Raw genomic sequence first — 15,782 nt, 5'->3', positions numbered from 1 at the left:
CATGCAGACGAGGCTGTTGGAAAATGTTTAAAAATATATATGAATTTATTGACTTCCATATGTATTCATTAACGTCCAATGCTAGAACAGAGTCTCTAAATGTATTAGAAACAGCCCTTTTAGAGTATAAATGTTGAATTGCTTAATCCAATGAGTGTCTGACAGCAAATTATGTACTTTATGAAAAGATATATTAAAGATGTATTTAAACAACCTAGATGTTTGTAAATACTGACTCTATCTTGCAGAATGCCATATATCCCAAGGCTGATGCAGATGGATTATGTTTTTCTTTTGCCCCTGAGATTTAGCTATGATTATTCTTTACTGGTAGGCATCACATTTGTCTAAAAAAAAAAGAAAAATAAATTGCTTCTAGATAAGACTTGAGAAGTGCTCTATGCTCCAAAGCTGGTTGATACATTTTGTTCCATAAACAGTTCAATGTAAAAGATGACAATAATTTTTGGGACCCAGACCTGGAGTCCACAATCCTGCACTTCCAGTGAGTGTTGTCTCACAAGGACATGAGTGTAGCACTGAGTCAGTGGTTGCTTAGGCTTCAGAATCGACAGAAGGGCTGGAGGAGTCTTCTTCCTGACTCATCTGGCACTTGGGGTAGCCTGAGGTGTTTCTGATACCCCCACAAGTGCTGCAGTGACTTGGGTTGCCTCAGAAAAGGGAACATTCCTGCTGCTTTCTTCTTCTATATCTTTTAACAAAAGCAGCAGCTTTTTTTCTTTGGAACCTGATTCTTTGATTCTCTGCTCATTTTATCAGCAGGTACAAGCAGGGAGTAGTTTCTTTGTGAATCTTGAGGGTTTAAGCATCAGGCAAGTGGTATGGTCCTGTCAAAGGTGGGACTGCATCTGTGCATGCTGATGCCTACAAAGTTTATTATCACCTCTCCTTTTATTTATTTTTTCTCTCTAATACTTGCCTGCAACTAAGTGAGATTTTCAAACACATCTCTATTAAGTTGAAGCATCAAAATTTGGATTTTATACATGCTTAAATGCCTTCAGGCATGATCTACCAGAATCGTATGGATTTCTTCCAGAGTCATTAGCATGGCAATGAGGGGGGCCATATAAATTCCTTGATGAACAGACCTATTTTCTTACCTGTATTTTGCAGGATTGAGGGGCAGCTAGGATATCTACCACCAGAAAACGCAGAAGTTCCCTGTGTTCTTTGCTTTCCTTTCATACTGACTTACAAACTAACAGATTTTAATTAGAATAAATAATCTTTGGAAGTTCTTATCTATCCCTGGGAAATGTATTTTGGGGCTGTTTTTCATGCACATTATCATTTATTTGCTGCTCACTGCTATCCTCCTTCCTCTGGAAAGTTTGCAGTCCCTACATTTACAGACTGTGGGAGCCCTGCTGCTGTGTGTCCGTAAGGTCCTTGAACTCCTGCAAGCACCAGAAGCTCAACAGGGCCTTTTGCCACTTTGCTGCTGTCTGCCTTTCCCTGCTGCTGTCTCTTGGAATCATTCCTAGCAGCAGGTTTCGCTGTAAGCAGAACGTGCTTAGGCTAAAAATAGCTCCTAAGCCATTGGTATGAATGTTGGTCAGGGTGTAAGGTTTTGAAGGGCATAGGCACCCCCTCCTTTCTGTGCACTGTCTGGAGCTGGCACTGCAGTGAGGTCAACTGTTGCTACAGCAGAACCAGCTTTCCCTTATCCCACAGGCAGGGAACTGCTGAGCTGTCAGCTGTTGAGTCCAAATTGTGCCTTTTACCTCAGGGAGCACAAGTTATAAAAGCACGTGTCATGGAAACAAGGACAGCACTGTGGCAATTCCCTGCTCCTTCTGCCTTGCTTCCTACCCTGCCAAAAATCAGGCCCTCAGCACAGCCCAGAGCAGAGGATGGGCTGCTGTGTTGGCAGGTTGGTTTTAGCACCACCTCCCCCCTCTCTTGGGCCATGTGTGTCAGGGTGCAGTCTCCTTTCTCATCCCCATGCCCCATGGCAATTCAGGGGCAGTTTCCTGCAAAACCAAAAGCACAGCCTTTCAGTCAGCCTCAGTCTTCTGAAATTTCCTTAAGTAGATAAAGATGTGCTTTCTTGAGGTTGATTTTATGTTGCAGCATTCTCTCCCCGGTCAGCCAGTTTCAGTGATACAGTATCACTGGTTAGGAAATTATTGTGGTGGGGTTTTTTTTCATTTTTGGTTGAGTTTTTTGGAGATTTTTTGGGGTTTTTGTGTTTTCTTTTGTTTTGGAGGGGAATGGCTCTATACTGATGAGTAATGTCATGCTGGTGTTCTCTGCCAGTATAGCTCACTGCATTTTGATCAACAGTTGAAAATACTTTATTATGGAGTATACATATATTCCAAAAATAGAGGTGTGCATTTATGCTTGCTTTGTACCTAAAGCTGCACTGATAACAGCTTTATAATATTGACTGAACCTTGATAGTTTCATATCAAGGTTGCCTGTAGTGCATAATCATGAGATTTAAATAAAGCAATGTATTTGAGTGTTTTCTTTAGGTGATAAACACTGTCTGAAAAGTATGCTGGAATGTTTCTTGTGCTTGCATAATTTTGTCATTATTGCACAAGTTGCTTAAAGGTATAATGAAAGTACAAGCAACAGGGGTGGTTGAGGGTGGTTTACACTGTCAATCTGGCTCAGAAATAGTCCATGTTTTACTTCTGGGCCTCAGCCATCCACTTAGGGTAGTTTTGCTCCCTGAATAAGTCAGCTACTTCTCTCCAAGAAGAAATGCAGGCTCAGTTGACTGTATGTAACTCAGGCACAGCTGAGCGTTTTTTCTGGATGGTGGGGATATGGCCTATGGCAAGGTTGGCTAGGGTGGTGAGCAGAGCAAGGCTTCTCTCTCCCACCTGGCTTGATGCCCTTGAATGCCCTCCACATTGTGCCCTTGGGCATGACACACGTTTCAGCCTAAAGCTTTAAAAAATTGCTCTTTCTTAATTTCAAACACTTTGAACACAGAAGAACAGGAAAAGCTGCTTTGCAGCCAGATGGTGCAAAGTTGTCACTTGCTCCAAAGTTGTCTAGCCCAGACTCAGGGTGGTCTCAAGCAGTGTGAAGGTGAGCCCCTCTGCAGCATTTAGGCTGTGGGTGAAGACACCTCCACACTGCAGTACATCAGGGTGGTCTGAGAATATCTGATATTCATACTTTCTTTTCCTTTATTAGCTGCATTTCAAACTACATGCCTGTTTGAGAGTCTCACATCCCACATACCTTGGGGAATCCATAGAAAAGAGAAATTTGGACCAGTGAAAGAAGAGTCTTGACTCTGCTCAGTGTGGGGCAGGTCTGGGCAGTTGCCTTTTGGGGTTATTTGGTGGTGTCTGCCTTAGCCTGGCAGCCCTTCTCCTTTCCAAACAGGATTTAGCACAGTCATCCAGAAGCTCTTGTGCCAAGACAGCAGTGCTGCTCATCATGTGATGTAACTATGTTTGTATGGCAGATCATGATTTTGTCCTTCTTGAACTGGGTGCTCTAATGGCCTCTCTTAAGTGAAGAAACAGTGAGGACAGAGCTTTAAAATATCTTTCTCAAATAATTGGTTTGAATATTACTGCAGAGCAAAAATGCTTCCTAAATAAAATGAACTTCAGGAGAAAATTATAATGGTCAGTATTATAGGTGAAGCTTCTGCAGATTTGAAGTCCAGAGGGTGAACGTAAGTTATAAGTATTCCAATTATAACTAATTTTCACAATAATTCATGTTTTGGATCAGGTTCAGCACTTACGGCAAGGGACGTGTGACCTCTGAGGTTTTTACAGCTACTCTGCAGCTAAAACCAGGGAGATAAGCTTCTCATGTTTAATCCTAGGCAGAAAAAAGAGAGGAGGTGAGAGAAAAGGGAAAAAAAAAGAAAAATATTTATTTTTGTTGTAAACTTATGCGTTGTCTTGAGTTATGTGCCACAATTACAGAAATACTGTGTGTGTGAGGTGAACTTAAATGTCAAACTCCTCTAGGGTTTCATCTAGTTGTGAGGATAATAACATCTGTTCCCTAGATTCTACCTGTTCCTCTTCCTTTTCCCCTCCTTCCCCCTGCTCCACACATTTCCAAAGGTCATGGCTGTGGGAAGCCTTTCATGCACAGGTCTCGAGGCACGTAACTCATATTTCATCTGCTAGAGCAGCATTGTCACAATTCCCAATATAGAACAGCCTTCTCCAAATTAAAGGTGATTTGTTTTTCAAGATGATGGGAAATTTTAGACCAAATGTTGCCACATATTTCAAAAGACAGGGTCACTCTAGATGTAAATCCAGCAAGATGTTGTGTGACCCTTTTATTGTAAGTCTTACCTCAAAGTCTGTATTTTGTACCTTTCATATTTCTTCCTTCACCATTAAAATTCTTTCTAAAGTGAGATCTGTGCATGATTTGTGCTAATCTAGTCTGATGGAGTAATGTGAACTAAAGGCTTTAATATAGTAAGACTTGCATTGAACCCATATTTAGACTTTCTTAGTAATTAATACATCCAATCTTATTTTTATTTCAATCAGGTGACTCCTCCTGTGAGAACCTTTGCCAATACTTAATTAGTTTTGCTTTTCACAGTGTTCACTTTTCAGTGGAGGTCTTCTACATGGCATTTCCTCTCATCTTATACAGTGGGCTAAGTTTAAATCCTTTCCCTGTGTAGGTAGTTGAGAGCTGTGACCAAGTAATCTCTCTGAACTAAATAGTTACATTGTGTTAGCCTTTGCAACAACAGACCCAAACAGTTTAAAGTAATAATTTGATCCTGAGTATAAATCGACTTTGTACTGGATGAAACCATTTCCACTGCTAATGAATGGCTAGTTTTTCTCTTGTGTTCTTGGATCAACAGCTTTTGTAAGGTAGCTTGATCCACATAGAAAAAGTTGTTAGGACTTTTATTTACAATGTCTTTTATGTATTTATTTGCCTGATAACTGATACTTTGAAAACTGAATGTTTTCCAGTTCCTTCCTCATATTTCAGCTAGTGAGTAGTGCAGCTGGCGTTAGCGTGCAAAGAATGCATCCTTGAAAACGTTAGAGTCTTGTCTGCTATCCTTTTCCCCTGGTGTATGCATACTTGCTAATCAGCAGGTAGCTCTGGTTGAAATTTGGGCAGTGATTACTGCAGACAGAAATGGGAGCAAGTACTCAGCATTACAATGGCTGCTGTAGAATTAGGTCACTAACAGGCTTTCAGCAAAATAGTGTTAATTTTCCTCTTCACACACTCAAACACAACGTATACTTATAATTTCACATATTTTGTGAGTGATCCCCAAGTGTGGCATTTCTAGCAATGGTTTGTGTGAGTCTTTCAGCTTCAGGTGCTTCATGTGAATGCACAGTTCAACATTCAGCTGTCCTGTACTGAAGACTAAAGAAAGAGCTCCTGCAGTTGGGCTCCTGCCAATAGTGCAAATGTGAGTTTGTGCATACCTTCATTCAATAGTTAGAATTAGTCATATACTTATGTTTCTGAAATTCCAGAGCAATATGTGTATATATGTGGTTACTGAGGCTTATTATCTTGCATAAATCTGCAGTGAGTCAGTCACGAGCATCACTCCTTGGCTGTCAAATACCTCTCATCAGGGGATATAGACCTCGGATAGCATCCTCAGATAGCATTTAGCAGCTTTTTTCATGAGACCTGAGAACTAACATGAATAAGATGCTGCAATCTAAACCCAACTTTTTGATGAGCTGATCACTTTAAACATTTAACAAGTACTGGTGAAAATTGCCTCCACTCAATCTCTTCAAGTTATGACCATTAGTTTTTGCCATACTTAATGATAGTCACTTGGTTTGGTTTTAGTTGTTTAATTTTTCTTATTTGGACAAAATAAGCTATTCGTCACTTGCATTTCTAATACCTACATAGGTATCTGATATTTTTAAGCTCCTCTACTGTGGTTTACAAATATTTTCTGTATATAATATTCTAAAGTAACATACTTATATCTGTGAGGCATATGTATTGGCATCTAAATATGTTTTGCATTTATAGTCTGTGTGCAGATTCTGTGAATAGTTCTTTAGTATGGGAAGTTGCAGAAATGGGAAAAGGAGAGTACTCTCCAAAGATGTTTGAGGTGGTGTTATTTGTGTAATGCTTTGTGAGTTCTAGTGACTTGCTTCATGATGAGATTGGAGCGAGCTTTTGTAGAATATTTCACAAAAGGAATAAAAAAATATGTGTTGGTGTTTCATACCATAAAGTTAAATGTTCTGCCAGTCTGTGGATTTTGACAGGTGAACTTGTAAGGATGTGCTTGGCCTTGTGCATCCTGTGCCATGTGTCTGGATAGACCTGACTAGATTCATGAAGAGCAGAATTTTTCCTAAGGAATAGCATACTGGAATAGAAACTGAAAATAAACTGAAACAGAACTTCTGATTCATATAACTACACCCAGATTTTAGTTCTCCAGCTCTTCAGGTTCCGCTTTCCCATGCCTTTTCTTCCCTGTGTCTGGCACCTCAGTCTGCAGCCACCAGAGAGACCATTGAGAATTGTCGCACGTCTCTTGCTCCCGCAGTCGGACTTGCTCAGCACTTTGGAAACAATAGCTGCTTCATTGCTGACTTATGAAACAGAAAAGTTAAACATATCAGCAACAATGCATGAAAAATGTGATGAACAACCTTCCACAGGAAGAGAGTTTTCCATTCTACTGTGTAGATATACAGAATTTATTGGTGTCAGAAGCTAATAAGTCAGAAATGCTTCTTCTTTTGTGCTTTATCTGCCAGCTCAGTGCTGAGAGGAGTAAACTGTGAGATTTACTAATAATAGCAGGAAGGAAGAACCCTGTTAAACATAGATAGAAAAGTTGGAATGATTTGTGTGTGTAAAATCCAAGGTGTTTTTTCCTCTCCTCAGCCCTTTTTTATAGTCACCCTTCAGAAGAGAAAACCAAAAGAGAGCTTCAGGAGGTTAGTCTCACTTTCAAGGGAGGATTGAGGGAGAAGAGGCAGATGAAAGTTATAGTATCATAATGATGGTCATGTGAAAGGGATGTTAAGATGTGAGACGTGGTTTTAAAAATTTCTATTTAATTTTCTTATCCTAACAATGTCAGAAGAGACTTGCAGAACTGACTCATTCAATGACCTATTAGTAGCAGTCTCAATCTTGTATGAGCTGCTTTCAATTTTAAATGAGGTGTAGCATCACTACCCTTGCAGATGCTGCTGTCTCAGCACTTGCTGGTGAGTTATTTACAAGGAGTCAATTTTCTTAACTTCTAAAAGAAATTGCAGAAAAGCATTGTTTTATTTTACAATAGTAAAAACCATGGATCCTAGCCAGCATGTGTATTATTTTAAAACGTTCTTTTATCTTCATTGCTTTCTTTCTTCACTGCTTCTGATATCTTCATTGCTTTGTTTCTTCTTCTGAGCATTATTTTAATGGTGCAGGGTTGCCTTTACTATTTCTCCCTTTTGAAACCAGGACTACATCCCTGAAAAGTACTTTTATAGCACTATTTGCTATTCTGAGACCCTCAATGAAACACCTAAACAGCTGCTTTTTTTACATCAAGAAACATAAACTTTCTGAGATAGAAAACCCCATCCAACAGACAAAATATAAACTTCTCATTTATATTATTCTGAAAAACTTCAGGATTTTCAGCATCTTTTTTGTGGACTGAGAGATTCAGTCTATATTTGAGTTCTATTTACAGTCACCTAGCAGAAATTGAGAACAAAATTCGAACTTTCCTTCACGTTTTCTTTTTAGACCATGTGCTGCCTAAACTGAATGATCAGTCTAAATTATTGGAAACAGAAAGCTGGGTGTTAATTTACTCGTAAAACAACTACATCTTGTGCCTCTTGCGTTGTGATAAGTGGTTTGTTTTAGGGCAATACATTTAAGGAAGTGCTGCATTGTAGAGGGGGTAAGGAGCATGCTAAAACTGATGTGAGGTTGGGTGTTTCTTGGCAGCATCAGTCTGTTGGATGGGTAGAAAGGATAACATGAAAGAGTCAGTCTGTTTTGAGGCATTGGGTTGCCGAGGTGCTGCAAGATCTGCAAGTGGACCATAAACCCTTTGCAGGGACCTGTGTTAGAGGAGCAGAGCAAAAAAGGAGGAGTAGTGTTGCCCTCAGACAGCTGGGTCAGTGTGCCTGAGTGTCTTTTGGGTCCCTGGCTCCAGTGGAAGCTGTGAGCAGCAAGAGAATGAGGGAGTACTGTTACCATAAGCAGGCATGATAGTGAGCCCATGTACGTGCATGAACTGTGTGGTTAACACGAATTTCTTGTAGCCTGTGTCTATGAGATTTAATTAGGAAAGAGACTGTCTCCAGTGTATTAACTAGAAGTCAATATTTGCTGAGTACTTAATTCTCGCACTTTGCCACCTTAAAAGGAGGGACATGCATGTATATATGTGTAAGTGAAAAAGTCCAAGGGTAACAAAGTACAATTAAAACAGCATTTGAAGGAAATAAATGAAGGAAATACAGCTGCTACGTAATTACACATGGACTGACTTGTTCTGATGATGTCCTGCTGCATTGTAGACCTTTCTCCTTTGTCAAGATTGGAAGGGGAATAGCAGCATTGAGGGCCCATTTGTGTGCAGAGCAGAGAGGAAAGTGTTTGTCCACCCCAGTGGAAGGGTGGTCATACATGGTAATATGCTGCAGTATGTCTTCATGTGATCTGTCAGATACTTATTAAGAGAGGAACTACAACCAGTCTTGAGAGCTTTAGTCTCAATAAAGATTAGTACAACAGGAATTCATCAGAAAATATAGATCTGTAGTTTCAGGAATTGCCCATTTCCTTGATTAGTAAAAAAAAATCAATTTATTTCTCGTAACTGATTCTCATTCCTTACATTCACTCTAAAAGGATATTGCATAACTGTTGTTCTTTATTCTCAATATATTATTTAATGCTAAAGCTGCATTTCAACATTTGATCTATTTATGTGCTCTTTGTACACGTGAAAAGAGACTTTCTTTGGATTTGGTTCATTGTACCTTAAAAATAATTTGAATACCACAGGTTTTATTGTAAACAATGAAGGATTCCAACCCTTGGGTCACTGCCGGTTTTTTAAAAAAACACACTTGGAATTGCTTCAGTAATTATCAGTGTTCTCTTATAAGACTAATTAGGCTTTTCCTGTGATGAAAGAAGATTAAAGGTCATATAGTTCAAAGTAAGTTTTTGGATATTTCCAGATAAAGGAAAATAAACTCTCATTAATAAGGTCGACTTCTTAAATGTGAATTCATAAGGGTGTATGAGCTGAAGAGAACCGGCTGGGATAGTATTATGCAGATAACATGACTCTTCTAAGGAACAGCAATTTTATTCTGCAGTCTTTATAAAGACTGAGTGATGTTGTCTGGCCCTTGAACCTGATATTGAGTAAAGTGCAGCTCACAATGTGGGCAGTTGACATTTTCTTCTGAAGACATGCTGTTTTGAGAACTACACAGTGGCTGACAGTACCCTCCAAAACTGAAATGTGCTTTGAAATAATTAGATTATATTTTCTTCCAGTTACATGCCAGTAAAATGCAATAAGCACTGGAGAAGTGGAAACTTCTCTGTATGTTTTCATTGGATTCTTGTCTTATGTACTGAAAAAAATAAAGGTGGGTGCATTTTTTTTCTATGCTTTTCACCTGTATTAAGTATTGAAAAGGCGTAGTGGATAGCCACTAAGAGGTATTTTTTAGTAATCAGACTTGTGTGAATTTGCTCACTGTGCTTGTTCCATGCTGTGTTGCAAAGCACAAGAATTCAAGGAAGTGTGTTGATCATGAGGTCACCAAATTCAAGCATATCAGGAAATGTGTGTAGTTGAATCAGATTTATTAAAGTACATCCTTCGTCTCCATGCAATATTAATTTGCCAGTTGTAGTAAATGTCAAGAAAAATTTTGAATGGGGTAAAAGGCAAGTGTGTAAGTGACTCTGAGCTGTTTCCTTCTCCTGCACAGCACAATAACCTAGATCAAAAATTCTCTTTTGGCCAGTAGCATCCCTTAACCTTCACCCCTTTGCTTTGTTCTTTGTTCAGATGATTAGGTGTTTTCCATCTGCACCTCTATGGCAGGAGAATCTGTGCTTGTTAATTTGAGCTGACTTCCTAAGGAAGCTGGGCTTATCTGATAATGTGTTGTCCCCTCACCCTGGCAGTAACCTTTGGACACATTGCTCGAGTTCAATTCAGTCAGGACAAGGAGGTGAGATCTCAGCATACTGTGTGCTTACAAACTTGGTGAAACTCAGCATCTGGATGGAGAAACCCTGTTGAGGAAATGGCTGCAGAGTGAAGTCAACCTTTACTGTTTTTCAGTCCAGACCTTTCTAGCGTGCCTTTTCTGATGTCTAATAAGGCCTAGGGGTAATCTATAATAATATTGTCCTAATATGTAACAACAATAAATCATGAACAGGCTTGCAAATATCCCAAAACATATTTAGTCTATTTTTGGTAGTATTTGGGTTCACTGTGTTTCACAGAAGAGTTTGTTTTTTGTTGTTACCATCTGGAGAGCAGTGCTGTGCTCCTAGTAGTCATTGGTGTGCTTGTATTTAAACATGTACTTGATGACTAATTGATATGGCAAGGACATCCAAAATTAGGAGTGAGACTCCCAGTTTTCCTTTGAAAGTGTCTTCATTCTTCTGAAAAATCTCACGCTAGGAGCACTGAACAATGCGTGAAAAAAATTACTCTAGTAGGACTAAGAGTTTTTAAGTTAGCATACAGTTTAATTGAGAACAGGCATATGACAGCAAAAGGCAAAGTGTCCAAAATGCATATTTTGTTTGAAAAGGAAGAAAAATCACCTAATAAGTTACCTTTTGATTGTGGTAGAAAAATATCATCAGTTGCTGCAGTGTTCCTTTGCTTTTATTGCCCTTTCAGTCCACTGCTCTGCCTGAGTGCTCCACCTCTTCAGTATCACTATGCTTTTTTCTCTCCAGCTCATCAATCCCAGCAGGGGTATTCTTCCCAGTGGTCTCTGTCTTGTTCGTGTTTGGTGGGGTTTTTTTTGGTTTACATGAGTAACATGAAGGAGTCTTCCACTGTACTTTCCAAAACCATCTCAAAATTGTATACATTGTACAAATATGAAGTATTTGATGTCTGCTTCTGCTGCATGTTTTTCTTTCTTTCAAAAGGCAGGTCCTGAGAGTCTCAATTTTTGTCTATGTGTTGTGCTCTCCAAGAGGTGCTAAATGCTTTAGTAAAATCATCCTTGTGTTGTGGCACTTGTTCATGAATTTGTCATCTCATGCCCTTGCCAGGGAAAGGTGCTTCTCATGCAAATCGCCACCTGGAAATAGCCTGCAGCTTTCCCAGTCTGCAGCTTGCTTATTTGTATTTCCATACTGTCTAATAGTCCTGGAGTCAGAAAAAAAAAAAAAGGAAGAACTAAAACTACTGGAATGCAGGTGCAGTTCCAAGTTGGCCTTAGAAGCTGAGACAGGTGACACACTTACTCCATCTGGGGTGCACTTCTACCCCGTTGGTAAAATTTCTTGCTAAAATGCCTGTGTCTGTAGGTGGTGCTTGAGACCAGGAGCTTTGAAAATGAAGCGCTGAAATGTTGATCCTTTCACTGAGCTTGTCTCCTGACTCCTCACTTCTCCTTGCAGAGGCGGGATGGGGTGCCCGCAAGATTAACTGCAGTATCTCGGAGGTGATGCTGCTGTTTGGCAGCTAGAGGAGGCGGTAAGGAGGGAATTTCTCTTCTTGTGCTTGACAGGAAAAAGACCCTGACAAAACAAATGTCTCATAGGACTGTGAGTCTGGCCTTGTGTACTCCTGCACATTTACTGAATAATATATTAACACCCTGTCTTTGTTTTCTTTTCTTCCGCTGCAGATTAGAAGGCATTTGGTGCAGATAGGAAACTTAAATTATTTTATCAGCTTTCAGAAAAAGAAATAGCAGATTTTTAAATTAATTCCTCAGAACCGGGGAAAGCCAGATTCCCAAATGGGACTCAGTCTCCGTTTATAAACAAGTTTCAGTGATTCATGTCCTGCAAATCTTTAATAAAGTGGAATAGTGCCATGTTATAAAACAGAGGGAAAGCCTGCATCTAGATTACTAGAGATTTTTGTCTCAACTTTGGAAATTTTTTCAAGGAGGTGAAAGAATGTACTCTATTGAAAAACAGCCAAGCTCTCTCTCCCACAAATAAATCTTATTAATTCTTTTTTTCTTTTTTATTACTCAGCTAGCTTTAAAGTCAAAGACTGAAGCCTGTGGGATCAGCTGTGCTAAAGAAAGGCAGTTCATCTTCTGTTTCTGTGTTCATTGCTTTTACTGTCAGCTGTATTGGTCATTTGCTTGGTTTCCCAGAAATGTGTACTTCTGGCATGGTTTTTCAGATAGGGGAATTTTTTTGGAAGCTTTCAGTTGGCAACAGTTCAACAGGCAACATAACTTGATATATGCATTATTACCTGGATGTGAGTGTGCTTTTTCACTTTGAAGGTTGAATTAGTATCCTTCAGCAGAGATAAGTAAAATGATCTTTCTCCACCTGCTGAGGAGAGTAATTTTTCTTCTAGAAAGGTTTGATCTAGGCACATACATATCACCTGCATTTCTGCCTGATAGTATTTGGGATGATGGCTGTCTAGTATTGCCAGAAATGCAACCTCTTATCATTCTGTACAATATTTTGATAGTATGCTATGTAATAATTTTCCTTGAGAGCTTTTAATATCCCATTATTGATAAATTATTATGATACCTTTAGCTATGGAGGCAAAATAAAAATACTAACTTGATAAAATTTATTGACAAAGAGACTTCTTCATTTGCCTTTACTACATATATTTTTACTGATTTCATGATTTCATCAAGACTTCTTGACTTAGCTTCCTAAACCTTTTGTATAAGCTGACTTTTTAACCATTTCTTTTCAAGTATTGGCTTATGGAGCAGAATTATATATATAAAAACTCTGGCAACTAATCCTCAATTCATAGACATTTTTAAAAAATGTATCTGGAGGCTTGTGACTGTCAGATCAGGCTGCAGGCAAAAAGCAGGCTGGAAAGATTATTGATTTTTAAAGTTTTTTTAGCTGTTTTGTTTGTTTGTTTTCAAAGTGGTTTCCAAGCACTTGACAATGAAATACATTCAGAGAACAGAAAACTCAAAAGTACAACAAAGCTTTGAAGAACTTTTGTGCTTAGAGAACTGGTCTGTTACAACTGACTAAGAAAACACTTTTTTTTTTAAGAGAATTGAGCATTTGGTCAGCTATGCTAAAAAAAAAAAGATACACAGAGCCAGTTAATCCAAGAAATAAGTAATAACAAGCACAGTCAGAAAGAGACATGCTAGTTATTTTCTGCTTTCCTCTCTAAGAGGTTAAGTCTGAACAGGCTGGTAATATCTTAGCTGCCCTCATTTCTTTGTCACAGAGCCTTTAACCTTCTTTACAGCTGACAAGGGTTTGAGGCAAAGCTGTCCTCACATATTTTCCCATTATTGTCTTGGAGTACTTTTCCCTTTCTGATCTGTCTGATCATTACGGATAGATACAGTGCATAGATGCACTGACTGCATCAAAATGTCTTTAAAAGTCATTTAAAAGTCCACAATAACTGTTGACCTCTTCTAAATATTGGCCACCAACTGCTGGCTTCAGTGGTTAAGAATCTGAATCTAACTGTTCTTCTGCTACCTTGTCTGTGTAAAAAGAAATTCAGAATTTCTTTTTTCTGACCACAGGTGCAAGGGTAGCGTGACATAAAGCCCTGGGCAGAAGTTAGGGCATTCCCATGTGCTCTGCCTTCCAACACTTATTATGGAATCCTGCTTGTAGGAGCTGCTCTTAAAGAAGGGCAGTTTACACTGAAGCCTGTCATTCGTGCCTGCTGTTGTTATGGCATGAACTTGCATGTGAGTACTTTCTGTATGCATCCGCAATTTTTTTAGCATGGATTTTTGGGAGGCTCTTTCCATATTTTAAAATTTCAAAAGTGAAAGACCTTTTCAGGCAAAGATTTTAAGGTGAATTTGCTGTGCAAACACACTCACGCTCAGTCAGGAGGTTTGCAGTCCATTTGAGGATGAGATTGGAGTCTGAAGTATTAAATAAACAGCTACGTGGCAGCTTTGTGCAGTATCTGAGGCTGGATCACACACTGATATTGAGTCAACAAGGTCTGAATGTAGGAAAAAGCAAATATGTCATGGGCTGTGTAAACACATACATTTGCCTTAGGAAAGTTCCTTCATTGTTCTTGATAATGCTCAGGCCTCAGGGCAGAGATGTTTCAAAACTATGTATACAGCAGCTTTGGTTCACTGAGAAATGTTTATTCCAGGAATGATCAGACATCTAAAAACTGAGACTGGGAAATGGTGAAAAAAATTGGAGCTTTTAAGGGAGGCGCTATTGGAGATCTGATATCAGTCATCTTCTATGTAAGAGGTTGCTGCAAGGCAGAGGATAAACTGTTCTTTGTCTGCTGGAGATAGGACAAAGTAATGTGCTTAAAATGGACCAGGAGATAGTTGTGGAGCACATTTGGAACACTGGTGATAATGCCAGTGAAGTGACATGAATATACTGACCAAGGAAATGAGATTGTAATGGGATGTGCTATTTTTTTAAGATGGACAACTGTTAAAAATGGTTTAATTCCAGTAGCTTTTTCTAGTTGAGACAATGGACTTAACACCCTTCATACTGTTTTTAAAAACAGAGACCTGCAATGTAAAGACAATTATACTTAGTAACATCTGGTCTGGTTGCACTCCAGGCAACCATGGTTAAGGTTTTATCTTCTTGGGACAATGTTGAGCTCTCTTGTACTAAATAAATATCCATGCTTCTAAGAGTACCTCTGTCTGGAGGATAATATGCTTTTCATATCTTTCAGGGTAAGGAAAAACATCCATGCCTTTTTTGAGTTAGTCTTGAACTGATGGAAGGCAGCTTTCATCCAAAGAAAGTAAACTTCCTATTTTTAAAGTACTTGAGTTATTTTGTAACTTTTTAATTAAAACAAGGCTATAAATGGGAATCTTTTCTCCTGACTAATGGCATTTAATTATGTGACATGTGGCTTCTAATTGCCAACTTTTCAGCAAGTTATAAAATGTGAATAAGAAAATAAGAGCTAGGGAATTTATTTTTGTTATGAAAGATCATGGTTTACAAAACTCTCATCATACCCTGCATGAGACTACATGGGTTCACTTCTGTGCCTGACTCTGAAACTGAAATTAAAACTGTTAATTTCTCCTAACTGTTTGAGTTAGGAGAACTTGGTATGACTCAGATTTCTTGTAATGCACTGCTATGATGTTACTCTTAAAACTTCTGCAGTAGGAGGACAACTCAGTGAGCTACGTGTTGAAAGAGGTGCAAAAAACCAGATTTTCCTTAAATACACACACACACATACGTAGTTGCTGAATCTACCTCATAAACCTGGCATGACTGAACAGGTTTTGCATGTATCTACACAGGTTATGTGTTTAGAGACTTGGGATTAACATGAAAAGCTTGAGATTTAATTAACATCACAGCTCAGTTCTCTCTTCTTCAAATGGAATCAGTGCCTTTTAATCTCTCCTTGACTTTGCCAGCTGATAGAGGACTGCCAATTGATTGTGCTCTAGAGCTTGAAATTCTGGGTTTGGACTTTTCTGCAAACTGGAAATAACTTTTTAAGAAGTCCTCAGAAAAAGATAAAATTTACATATACTTCATAGACTGAAATAGAAATCAGTCATTTTATTCATGTAACTTCCAGGCCT

At 38.9% G+C, this 15,782-nt stretch overlaps 1 protein-coding gene across 4 annotated transcripts in view; it reads left to right on the top strand.

The window, feature by feature from the left end:
- Positions 1-15,782, top strand: part of LOC135459460 (leukemia inhibitory factor receptor-like) — a 53,308-nt gene that overhangs the window by 2,496 nt on the left and 35,030 nt on the right. The window lies entirely within an intron of this gene.

Source organism: Zonotrichia leucophrys, chromosome Z (assembly GCF_028769735.1).
Source record: "Zonotrichia leucophrys gambelii isolate GWCS_2022_RI chromosome Z, RI_Zleu_2.0, whole genome shotgun sequence".
NCBI classification, from domain to species: Eukaryota; Metazoa; Chordata; class Aves; order Passeriformes; family Passerellidae; genus Zonotrichia; species Zonotrichia leucophrys.
The sequence above is the reverse complement of the archived record's forward strand: the minus strand, read 5'-3'. Positions and strand labels throughout refer to the sequence as shown.